A 12442-nucleotide genomic window follows, 5' to 3' on the forward strand; every position below is an offset into this window, starting at 1 on the left:
TTATTATGCAATGCTTAAATTCCTGTGCGTTGAGACACTTTTAACACTCCCTGTAATTGACTGTTGGACTTTATAATTAAGAAACAATCATTTGGGTGGAAATGGGCTGCTGTAGGAAATAGCTGAATCGAAAAGATGCTTTCCTCAGAATGTTGTGTTTGTGAGTTAGATGCAAAATGAAACCATCTTACGACGATTTTTCTTAATCTGATGTTCATTAGGCACGGAAGTGTGCTTTTTGCGTCGGAATTTCAAAAGTTGCTTCTGTCACCCTAATCGTTTAGTTTCTCAGGTCTGGGGGGGTGGGGGGAAAGCCCCTTTTGCACAACGTATCCCAGCTCTCTTCTTAACCCCGTGGACCTGCGCGGAAGCCCCTCTGTGGGTTCTTCTTAATTCACGCTGAGTGTTGAGACCACCATCCTCTAAACAGGTGCAGGAGCTCACCCCCAGGGCAGGAGACTTGTTACTTCTTGTGCACAGCAGGCGTAGGAGGCCCGTTTTCCTGTAGGAGGACAAAGTCCTGGCTGGTTAGTTTTAGAACGCGAGGAGGTTTGGGGGCTGGGCAGCCCTACGTGGCCTGCTAAGGTTGTAGGCGCTTGGTACTTGGGCATCCTTGGGGTCAGGGTGCAGTACAAAAGGGTATGGGACATTGCAGAGGTCAATGTTGTCTGTATAAACTTTTTTGAGGGTTAGTCCCATACCTAAGGAATCCTTTGTTCTCTTTTTCCCCCAAGTGACTTCTTACCTCTGGGCCTGAGAAACCAGTTACATTCTTGGTTAAATCGGCATGATAGGGCTAATCCCCGTGCAGTGTTGACCTATGATTAAGTCATGTCAATGTCCAAAGCCCTAAATTCGGTGGTCCGCTGGGTGGGCTGGGGTGGCGAACTGGAAGAGAGGCTGAGAGCAGACAGGGCCTTATAGGTTTGTTATAGGGGGATACAGCAGGAAAGGGGCCCAAGGAAATGGGGAGAGGGGGCCCGTGGGAAACAGTCCGTCCAAGTGCTGTGGTCAAGTACCACCGACTGGTGCTGTCCAGCCCTGCACTTGTGGATCCTGTGAAGTCCCTCCGTGAGGGTGTTTGGGCCGCCCTGGGTTCTCGTTGACAGGATAGATGCCGAGAGTGCGAGGATGTCGGAAAGGCTCTACTCTGCGAGCGACTGCTAGCCATTCACAGCCAGCCTCCAGGACAGAGTCTCTCTGGAGCTAGCTGCCCCGCAAATTCATACCTCCTTAGCTGTCTCACTGTCCCCTACCTTCCCGTCTCTCTCGGCCGGTACTATAAAATATGAATCGTTCGGAGAAAAAGAAAGACAAGCAAAGGCGATGGCGCAGACAAGGCTTTGAGAAGACCCTACAGGATGCACCCTAAGCCTTAGAAGGCTTAGAAGGCTTTGGAAACCGAGCCCCACTGAGAAGACTCACACCGGCTGCTTACGAGGGCTGGCAAGATGGTCGTCCAGACATAATCATCTTCCTCAGCAGGTGGCTTCCCAGGAGGCCCCGAGAGCTGACTCACACGACGGCATCCTGCGTTGATGGACGAAGGAACGTCGGAGGCCCTGTTTGCACAGCGGGGTCACTTCGTGGTACACAGGGCAGTGTGCGAAGCATCCGAATGAAGAGGGGGGGCTGGAGACCGCACCTGGTCTTTGGCACGGGTGGGGGAATTTCCAGCAGCCCATTTTGGTCTTTCCCAGCCTGTCCATGTTACACCTGCTTCAGGCACCTGTGTGCTGTGTTCTAAAAAGAAAGAAAGAAGGGAAGCAAGAGAAGGAAGGAAGGAAGGAAGGAAGGAAGGAAGGAAGGAAGGAAGGCCAGTGTTTGGGTGTTATGAACAGAGAAGGAAAGAGCACTATACTTCCTAACTACTCATATGCTGTTCCATCGGCTGTCCCACCCCTGGTAGCCAGAGGAGGCTTTCACAGCCTGGGCGTGCTTCTCTTTCCCTTGGAGTTGGGAGTCGGTGGTATGCTAAAGCCCTTCATATGGTCTGGGGGGAACTGATTGTTAGCACCTCTGCCCAGTCCCACGCACAGAGACTGCATGGTGGTTGGTGGCTTGAAACCCCACGATGGAAATGCGGCTGGTCAGGGCCACGCCATCCCAGGCTAGCTGTTCTGATACTGGCCAGCCCGTACTCCACGTGGGCTGGGATCCGTGGCACGCCTCGGACCACCAATCAACCGCTGGTCCTTGCTCCTTCCTTTGGCAGAGCCGGGAGAGGAGAGCTGAGCTGCGGCTCCGGTCAGCCAAGTGGGAGAATCCCTGGCCATGGAGGCCCAGCTTATGAGCAGCCCTCCCCACGGTGGAACCGGATCTGGTTCCTCAGAGCAGAAGCAGCTTTCCTGGACCCCTTGCGGCAAGTTGGAGTCTGACAAACAACCAAAATAGAGACACCTCGGATCAGTCTAAAGTAATCTAGGAGCCATACGCTTAGAAAGAATCATTTTTAGTATGGGAACTCTGGTTTCCTTTCCAAGGGAAGAAGAAAACTCTAACAGAACTCTGTATGGAAAGTCTCGACGCTTACGCTTTCCTCTCTTCATGCTCCAAGGTTAGAGAATCAAAACAGAATTGAGGGATTCCGTTCAGGGAGGTTGATGCCCGTGGTGCGTGACTGCTCCTCCTTGCCCAGTGTGGCACATGTGAGATGCACACGTTTCTGTTCTTTGTACAGGGCAGGGCAAGCAAAGGTTTTGACTTAGAAGATTGTGGGAACCTCTTACTCTAGAAAGAACTGAAAAGGAATCAGCAGTCATATTTTCAGAAAGCTCGGACCAAACTCCCTTCCTTCCTTCTCTGGTGGATGCTGTTTCTGGCTGTGTCTCCAAGTCCCTCCTTTGCCCTCCAGTCCCACCAGCCTCTCCAGGACCTTGACACACCCCTGGCCCTCACCCACACTCCAGCCAGAAGACCACACTTCAGCCACAGACCGGTCACCCCACCCCCCACTTACATGCTTTCACAGCACCTCCTGCCCCCCCACCACCACAGCGCTTCACAAGGGTTTAAGGCCATCATGGTTGCTCATTTGTTAATGAATCACTTGATGTTCATCTCCCTCATTAGAATGGAAGCTCCATTAAGAATCTGGACGCTCTGACTCCTCCCTGTGCCGCCGTTGTCAATGTCCAGCCCGGTCTTTGCACACAGGAGGTGCCAAGCACTGTTTGTTGAGGGGGCGAATGGCTTTTCAGAATCAAGGACGAGTTGACAAAAGTTCAAAGACAAAAGTGCTCGTTCCGGAGGTTAAAACCAAATATATAGGCTCGCCCAGCAGAGTGGCAGTAAGAAAGATTACCAATTAACTGTTACCCAGTTTCAAACAAATATTGGTTCTAAACATGTGGAAAGATAAGACCGAAGAAAGGACAGTCGCTTCCGTCTCTCAGAAAGGGTCTGTTTCATGCTTCTACCAAACAGGCATGAGAGAAATTAATCAAACAGCTTTTTAAAGTGCCTTTTTTTGAGCTAGCAGTCTGTTAAATGAAGGGGAAGGCAGAGCTGTTCGATGTTTCCTAGATAAATGCCTGGAAGTGTTACTAGTCTGTATCCTGGCAGCCTCTGGGGAGCTGTGCCTTAGGCCAAATCACTGAAGCCAATTCCTCTTGGAGTTTTAGCTCCTGATGATGCTGATTGCGCTTTGATAATTCAGTGGTCGATGCTTCCAAGTAACGCACGCGGCAATACTTTCCTTCAGCAGACTTGCCTCCATCATGTTTCCGCCGACTTTGTGTCTGCGTGTACGTTTCTACACCCTTTTTCATTAAGTTGATGGGCCATGAGTTTCTGTGCTCTCCTTTGGAGTTTATGGGCCATGTCTTCCCTTTCACCAGCTTATTTCCCAAACAGGTTGTGGGACACAAAGACTGGTGGATGAAAAATGATCCGTAGGCAGGATTCCTTTTCTGATTAATCCCTGGGGATATTTGGTTCCTTAGAGCAAATCATAGTGCCTTTTGAGAATGTCAGCTTTCTATCAAGGTTTTCAAATAAAAAGCAGAGCAAAATAAAAACTATAGAAATGAGAAGTTTGCCCAGTATCGTCGGATCAGAACTTAACTGGTAGAACATACCAGTTTCTGGGAATTACTGAAAGAACACTGAACAGATTAACAGATTTGATAAATATCATCCCGGGATTGTTAATTTTGTGGCACATACGAGAAAGAAATGACTTTCAGGGAAAACAAATGTGTAAGTAGGCTGCAGGGACAAAAGTTGCCTTTGACTCGCTGACTTCTCTCCTCTCCCCTTCTCACATAAATTTGTCAATTTAAATTTAACCAAACTGCTCATTACCAACTTTCCCCAATTTATATTCCATAGAAAACACTTTCAAAATGTATATCATATAATCCATATTGCAAGTCGTAAATGAAATACAATTATATGCCCATAATTTCCTGAAAAGTCCTTTTAAGATCGGTTCTTACAGAATCAAGTGAAATTGTAGCAATTACATAGGCAAAAAGAAGGAGGTGTCATATTTTTTTTTGTTACTAGAGGGAATACAATAGTGATTCTCTGTGATTAATCAAGTCTGCCATTAGCTTGTCACTGTTAATTCTAAATGGTGTTTCTGACAAAATTCCACAGTGGAGAAGTGGTTAGATACTTTTTTAGAGTAGTGTGATACTGGAAAAGAAGGTAGGTAATAGGACGTCGTGAAAAGATTGCTGCTATTAATAATAGCTTGATGAGAACTCACTGTGTGCCAGTCCCCGTGCTAAGTGCTAATAGCCCATTGACAATAATCCTGCAAGGTGTCTCGCATTATTGCCTCTGAGACACAGAGAAATCCAGTCCCTTGCCCAGTCACAAAGGTAGGAAATAGCTGATCCAGAACTTAAACCCAGCCAGTTTGCCACTTAGATGCATGCCCTTTAGGTTTGCATCAAACCATCCCTGACAGGATTTGGCTTCTAGAACTGATTCTACCGTTAAACCGTGAGGTGGGCAAATGTATTTAATTTTTGCTTTTATAATGACTTCTGATAACCCTTTTCCATCCCCTGTAACTCTGAATTATTATTCATCAGCAGAATCAAGATTATGACTTTTGACACCTTGAGTAGCCCTTTTCCCCGATGGACACAAACGTGCGTGGTATTTCCAATGATATCGAGAGATTAATTAGCACTTTGGGACAAATGAGTGGCAGATTGCTAACGCAGGGTAAATAAAGTGAGGCGCAGATTTTAGAGGACTTGGATTTTAATATCCTCACGGTATCGATTTTATTATTTCTCCCTGCTGGCTTCTGTGAAGTTGAAGGAAGCTGGTGGCACGGCACATCGATTTCACCACTCTTTGTTTCTCCAGACTGGAGAGAACACAGGCATGCGCTTGTAAGAAACACTTCTCGTTTACGAGGTGATGCATCCATCTTCAAAATGACGGGAAATCAAGATGATTTTTGTCTGTGGGGTTTTAATTTATTAAAATGCAATTTGCCTCTGTGCTTTTGCTCCAAGAGCTCTGTGCTAGCAAACTAGCTATAATTAGATTAGCAGCCTGCTAAGCGCTGGTGACAGCCTGCGCCTCAGAGAGCATGTGCTGGATTCTGCATGAGCCTCTCCTCATTGGTTGCTCGCCCTGCTGCTCGCCAGTTTGATAGGTTTCCACAGTACTCTTTATGCTGCATTGGAGACACAGATACAGAGATACTCTACTGTGTTCTTGCGACGGCGGAGGTGCTTGGCTGCTGACAGTAAAGGAGGAGGAAGGCACCGGAGAGAAGGTGTCTGTCTTTGTTGTAGTTCATCGGAGGCACCGGCTGCCGGCTCCCGGAGATCACTGAAGAAGTTTCAGTTCATGGTAATTACTTTGAGGCTTTATCTCGCAGGAAAAAACAGGGCCATGCGTGAAATGAAGTGCGTTCGTCATGTCCTCCGTTTAATTTGATCTTGCTTTTGTTAATATCACGCGTGCTCCAGCTTTCCCAGACTGTAATGTGTTCTCCTGGAGAAGGCTTGGCTGGTAAACAGCTCCCCTGTTCACGAAGAAATATTGTTTTTACCTGGATTCAAGAGTGCAGGTAGCGGGGGATGATTCTTATTGGTTCTCTCCTGTTTTGGAAAGTCCGATGTTGCCTCAATTTAGGTGGCTTTGGAGGTGCGTTTCAGTAGCCGGGTGACTTTGTTTGCATGGAGTCCAGACTCTCATGAATGATGAGCAATCGAGGAGAGTTCAGTGAAACACACTTTGATGAGGACGGGGGAGCGATTCTCCCGGTGTCGGCGCAGAAGTAATGTGCTATTGTTTCTTCAAAGATGTGTGCAGCCTTCATTTTGGATGGCTTTCTTTGTTTCACCGTTTGTAGTTCCCATTAAGCCTTTTTAATATGGAGAATATTAGCATATCCCATTGTGCCAAAAATAATGTAGAGGTGCGTATTCAGCTGTGCCAAAGAGAGAATTTTTCACTCGGGGCTTTTGTTTCACAGGGATGTTACGTTGCTTTCGGAGTTGAAATGAAATCACAGAAAGGTGGGGTTCTGACCACTTTGAGGTCTGACGACGTTTGAAAATTTCTATGCCTGGTCGCCTGGACTGTTTTCCAAATCAAACCCTAACTAATCTTAAATTGTGTAATAAAGGTGGTATAGTCTGGAGGAAAAATACCTAAATGGCCAAGGCTGCGCTTCAAGAAACCCAGACAAACGCAGCGTGAGTTTTTGTTTCTCAGCGTACCTTCGCCATAGAGCTGTTTGATTCAGAAGAACCCCTTGTTATCATCTGGTCCTCAAACTTAACAATTGATGTCCTTACCGTCGCCGACTGTGGAGACCAGAGAAACTTGTGTATTGACTCACCAGTCACACGGCTGGCTGGCTGCCACCATGCGTCTGGTCTGCTGTCAGTGGAGAGCCCTGCTGATATCTGAAGGCTGTCAGGAATTATTGCCCTGCTCCTGAAAAGCCAAACAGTGCCATTTAAGTATTTTGTTAAAATGACTGCTTTGACTGAAAGCTACGATCTGGTTGGAAGGGCTTCTGTAAATTCTTAGGCAGAGGAAAACTTCAGAATACTAACTGTGCTTCACTCCCCACCGCCCGGATCCCCTCCCTAGTCTATCCGGAGGTTGTAATAAATTGTCTAATGTGACATTTCTCCCAAATCACAGTTTTAAGAAAAAAAAATAAAGAATATATCAAGAAAGGGGGTCATTTATGGTAATGCAGCGTCATCTATAAATAACAAAGTTTGGCAGTCACTCGTTGTAAGGCTCTCTGTGACTACAGGCAGTGGCAGCGTTTTGGTTTTAAGATAGCACATGTGACGGGATGAATGTGGGAAGGGTCGCCCTCCCGAGAGCTCTGACTTCCTGTTTGGACTCCCCTGACCCCAGCCACGCCTGGTTCTGACTTCAGAAGGTTGCGTCGCCGTGGCGGGAGCGCAGTTGGTTACGGTGATCGTGCTGTCCTTCACACGGCCTGACCCCTCTCTCCAGTTACAGCCCTCCATCCTTTGCCTGACATGCTTCCTGCTGCAGGTGTGGAAAATAACCTGCATTTGACAGTTGGGCGTGGACACTCGTCTGCACAAGAATAAATTGATGCGGCTCCATAACTGCCTGTCCTCCTTCTCCTTCTGCTAATCTCCCGAAACCCCTCCTTAATCACCTTAGTCTTACAGAATTTCCAAGAAGGAAGCTGCCTGAAGAGTAAATTATTGTTGTCCTGCATAACCATTGTAAACCTCCCTTTTGAGCACAGCCCCACTTAGCATTTGGGAAGCTGTGGGAAATAGTTGTAAAGGACGTTGATTCTCAAGGGCTGGATCTTAAAAGACTTTCTGTGTCTAGAAGGAACTTCTTAAAAATGTGATGTAACTATAAATGTGCACGGATATTGTGTAAGGTACTATGATATCCCAAAGGGCCTTTTAACATATACTAAAGGGGCATTTTTCAAATAGCACTAAACAAAATGCCAGCCATCTTTTCTTAGAGTACCAAAACCTACACTTTTACCTTCAGATCAATTACGACCTGTTTTTACTACGCTCAGAGGATTCTTTATGTAGTTCTGAAATGAGAAAGTAAAAATAAGTTTCTTAGACACTTTAAAATTTTGTTCTGCCCATCCTTGTAATTCTGTGGCTCTTTACTGCTGAGAGAACGGCATTTCTGACCAATCAAAAATAAGTCCGTTAGGGGCGCCTGGGTGGCTCAGTCGGTTAAGCGGCCGACTTCAGCTCAGGTCACGATCTCACGGTCCGTGAGTTCGAGCCCCACGTCGGGCTCTGGGCTGATGGCTCAGAGCCTGGAGCCTGCTTCCGATTCTGTGTCTCCCTCTCTCTCTGACCCTCCCCCGTTCATGCTCTGTCTCTCTCTGTCCCAAAAATAAATAAAACGTTAAAAAAAAATTTAAGAAAAAACAAAAACAAAACAAAAATAAGTCCGTTAGCATGAACTAGAATATAAAATGTATAATTTTTTAAATTAAAACATCAAGGGCTACTTCCTGACTTTTTCTCCTAGGGGTTCGTAATCATAGCCGAAAAAAATGGCAGTGAGTTTAAAAACAAAAAGTCATTCCACGTAGAATAGGATGTGCCACAAAGCCCCTGGGCTGATCGCAGCCTGAAAATAATTGCAGAAAAGAAAGAGCAAGGTGTCGTACATGGTCTTGGACGTGAGGGTTGTGGTATGGCACCTTGAGGTGGCTTTCTGGCCAGATGCTTGGGCATCTGTGATGGCAAAAAACAAGGGACATCTGTCCTTGGCAAGTGATTAATATCTCAGGATTGACCCCCCCCCCCCCCCCAGATTTGCCTGGGTTGGAAAAATATTTGAAGAGACACGGGGCTCTCATTTAAGTGTATTTCATTTTTTTTTATTATTTTACTCTGTGATTATGTGCACCTACCAAGTGCCAGGTTCTGCGCTAAGCATTCATGAGACAAGGATAGAAGACACAGCTCTGTGGTAGAGGAGAGACCGTGAAATAAATAATAATAGGGGATAAGAGGAGAACTGAGACGTTTAGCTTGGTGATCCCAAGGAGAAAGGGCAGGGAGGGAAGGCTTCAGGAGAAGAGAGATGGTAACGCCCGGCCCCCCATCCAGAACTTTCTGATTGCCACTCACTTTGCACCACATCCACCAGAGCTAATGTCTTGTAGGAGTCGGCGTGGGCCACAGGGCTGTTCCGTAGCTTATATTGACTTTCAGTTTTATTATGTGGTCCTATTTGTGATCTGTAATGAACGTCCTGAAGATAAACCGTCGCTTTTTTTTTCCCTTCTACACCTTTGCAGAATGCACCCTGGATTGTTGCACAGAAGTATTTATGTTTTAGTAGATTTACATAACATGGGACTTAAAAAAGACTTTTTTGAGGCATCCAGTAATTTAAATGTACCTCGTAATTTAAAAATCCATCTTCAAGGAATCTCAAAATACCTTCATTACTGTTGTACTCCCGAGCAATTCAGTGATGATTTTTGCAACCGTGTGCCTTGCCAGGAATAATCTTTTGCTCTTAGAGGCCTGTTGACTCTTTTGTGGGAGTCATTTTGTCGATGCTCACTAAAGACAGGCTTGTAAAGTTGGAGCGTGGATGATAACACTTGCCTTTGGCCTTACTATGATGAAGGCCTTCTGCTTTCCTTTCCTTATACATTTCATCGAATTTAGGCGTCTTTTAAATCGTGCCAAATGTGGGGGGAAGGTCCACTTTAAGGACAAGTTTGCATTAGATCTTCCACCAGTGAACCGTCTGCGTGGATACGGGTCCTGCATTTCCGATATTCGGGACCCGCAGTCAGAATTCTGCAGTGTTTTGCTCTAGTCGGGCCTCCGTATCCACGTTTTCACATCTGTCGTATCGCAGCCTTGACTTCCGTCTGCCTTCGCTCTACCGCTACTCTCTGTGTTGGACGTATTCTCCTTCACAGCGGACCACCAGAGGCAGCAGCTGGGAGCTGGCCTGCTGGCCTCTGGGAAACAGCCCCCTTCCATTTTTCTCCTGTCTTGAATTGTTTCTTTCCAGGCTCCTTCTTTTCTGCCCACCTGTTAAGTAGGTATCCCAAAAGTTCTGTGCTTCATCAGCTTCTCTGACACCTGCTTTCCACTGGTTGGTTCGTCCATTGCCACAGACTTAGCCACTACTTTTGGGTCCCCGCATGTCCCCTGCTCCAGTCCTAGCAGCCTCCTGGGCTCCTTGTGCCTCAGGGCCCTGGCTGCCCCCTCTGCCTGGAATGTGCCTCCCCCAGTAGACCCCTGGCTAGCTCCCCTGCTGCCTTCAGATGTCTCCAGCCGCCATGGTAGCGGGACATTTCTGAGAATTTAGTCTCCCCTCACTGGAATGTAGACGCTGAGGTCAGACATTTTTCCCTTCACCCACAGAGCCTAGAATAGAACTTGGTTCATAGAAAGTGCTCTGCCAGTACTTGAGAATGAATGAATGAATAATGAATGAATGAATACTATCATGGGGGCTTGACAGTGCAGGTAGGGGTACTCCTGGAGCTCTGCCCCAGCCAGCCGAGTGGTTTTTGTGAAGCCCCTTACCTGAGCGGGCCTGTTTCCCGTTCTGAGGGGGGGGGGGGGGGGGTGGGCTACCAGATGGCCCTGAGGCCATTTGACATGCGAACACCCTGCCAGACCTTGGGTAGACTCAGACTCGGGATGTGCAGGGCAGCAGTTCCAGAAATGAGATGACGTCCTGTCAGCCTTTATTTATGTGACTTCTCACAACTCAGCGTGCAGATTCTTCTATATAATTGCCGCCCGTGGTTAAATGTCTCCTTAAAAGCGTAGCTGAGGTGAGCAAAAAACCCTTCGCCTCTAAGTGAAGTGTGTGAGAACTAACACATTTTGGTGTACCTACCTGTTTGTTATCTGTTTTTTTTTTTTTTTAATGCATGCGCCCATTTTTAAAAGAACCATCATTTTCCATTGCTATATATATCTAGTAGCCTGCCTATTTCTGTCAAATAAAAAAGCAATAGCAGTTTTTTCTCTATTTTCAGATATTACATGCTGCAGAGAGTAGCTTAAGGTAGAAAGGATTCCCTGTGACTTCTGCCTACCGTCCATAAAATACTCATTCCTCTTTCAAGTAAGTACATTGCTTGATTTGGACCCGTTCTGAGCAGAAGGTATTGATTCGCTCTGAAAACCTGTGACATTATTACATTAAGACAAAGAGGCTGAGAGGCTGAGGTTTCAGATATTTTGCTGTCTGACCAAAAAAGAAAAAAGACAAAGAAAAAAAAAAGGAGTTCCTGTCTTGGAGGTCTCTACCAGGACTAAAAGTAACAGTAACCTTGATTTACTTTTGCTTTTCCAAGGAATTCCATGATATGTCTTCTATGTATTTGCTTAGTAGTGATGGTTTTTTCAAAGGCCGTGTTGTATTTACCAATAATCAGTGACCAGCTACGCGTCACTGCGTGGGTTTGAAGGCGACATTAACAAGCGAACATCTTTGTACTTTAATGAAAAGTACACTGTCTATGGTCGGGGAATGAAATGGTGTTTTCTGACAGGCCGAATGGTGTAGGGCCAGCATTAAGTGCCCTGGGAGTTTTGGGGAGAGAGAGTTTTGCCGGATGGCTCCCAAAGGAGGCCATGTCAAGAGGCCAGAACCTAATGGCCAGCCAGGGGACAGACTGAGAAGGCCGGGGGCAAGTGTTGGCAGATAGCCAACAGCTATGGAAATGTGCGTGCTTCATGAAGAGACTGCTGGGCATCTCGTCCCGCGTCCACACCACCCCAGGATTCCTTCCTGGTCTCCAGAGCTGATGGAGAGCCCGGAAACAACCTAGAACCAGACCCATTTTCCCCCGAAGGAAGCAAGGACATGGATGAACAGTGGTCAGGGTCCAGATGGTTCCTCCCTTTTCCAGAGGGGCTGAGAGTTCGATATCACCAAACGAGGACATTGGAAATGTTTAGGAAGTTGAGAGACAGCTCTCCAGTTAACTGATGTCTGCAGTCACTTAAGCAGTGGTAAGGCACAGACGTCACGAGAGCACAGTCTTAACCTCAGCGCCATATTCCCAAGTGGCCACAAGCTCCGATTTGATCGACAGCCTTCCTCAAGCCTCTTTTCCAGCATCCATATGAATCGGGCCATTGCCCGTATAGTATTTCATGCATTCTGTAGTTTATTATTCCTGCATTATGCATGACATTGTTGGGTAGATGTTACCACTGTCCAGGAACTTCAGAATCTAATTTAGGCTGACAGGTAAGAACCGGCCTGTGCCAGGTGGAATTCTGCCATCTGTGGAGAGAGAGGCATTACAGAAAAAGCCAACAGTGCCCCCCAGTGATATGCCCTGAAATCCATCACCATATTACCTTATCTTCTTATCCCGGATATAAGAAGTGCTGAGAGGAAAGCCCTAGGCTCCTGTTGGCTGGAAGGAACTCCACGCCCTCCATCCCCCGGTCTGAGATTGCAAAACTGCCCCTGCACACAG

General features: G+C 46.8%; 1 protein-coding gene across 7 annotated transcripts in view; it reads left to right on the forward strand.

Moving 5' to 3' along the window:
• FAM110B (family with sequence similarity 110 member B) overlaps positions 1-12442 on the forward strand; it is a 144601-nt gene that overhangs the window by 72787 nt on the left and 59372 nt on the right. Inside the window, exons 1-2 of one of the 7 annotated variants that reach the window (XM_058699638.1) lie at positions 5638-5823; positions 10985-11073. The exons of 4 other annotated variants lie outside the window; for them this stretch is intronic. The gene's annotated coding sequence lies outside the window, so the exon portion shown is untranslated. Of the gene's footprint in view, positions 1-5637; positions 5824-10984; positions 11074-12442 lie in introns of those variants that run through there. 2 more of the 7 variants (XM_058699639.1, XM_058699634.1) reach the window with 2 other exon arrangements.

This window comes from Neofelis nebulosa, chromosome 14 (assembly GCF_028018385.1).
Source record: "Neofelis nebulosa isolate mNeoNeb1 chromosome 14, mNeoNeb1.pri, whole genome shotgun sequence".
NCBI lineage: Eukaryota > Metazoa > Chordata > Mammalia > Carnivora > Felidae > Neofelis > Neofelis nebulosa.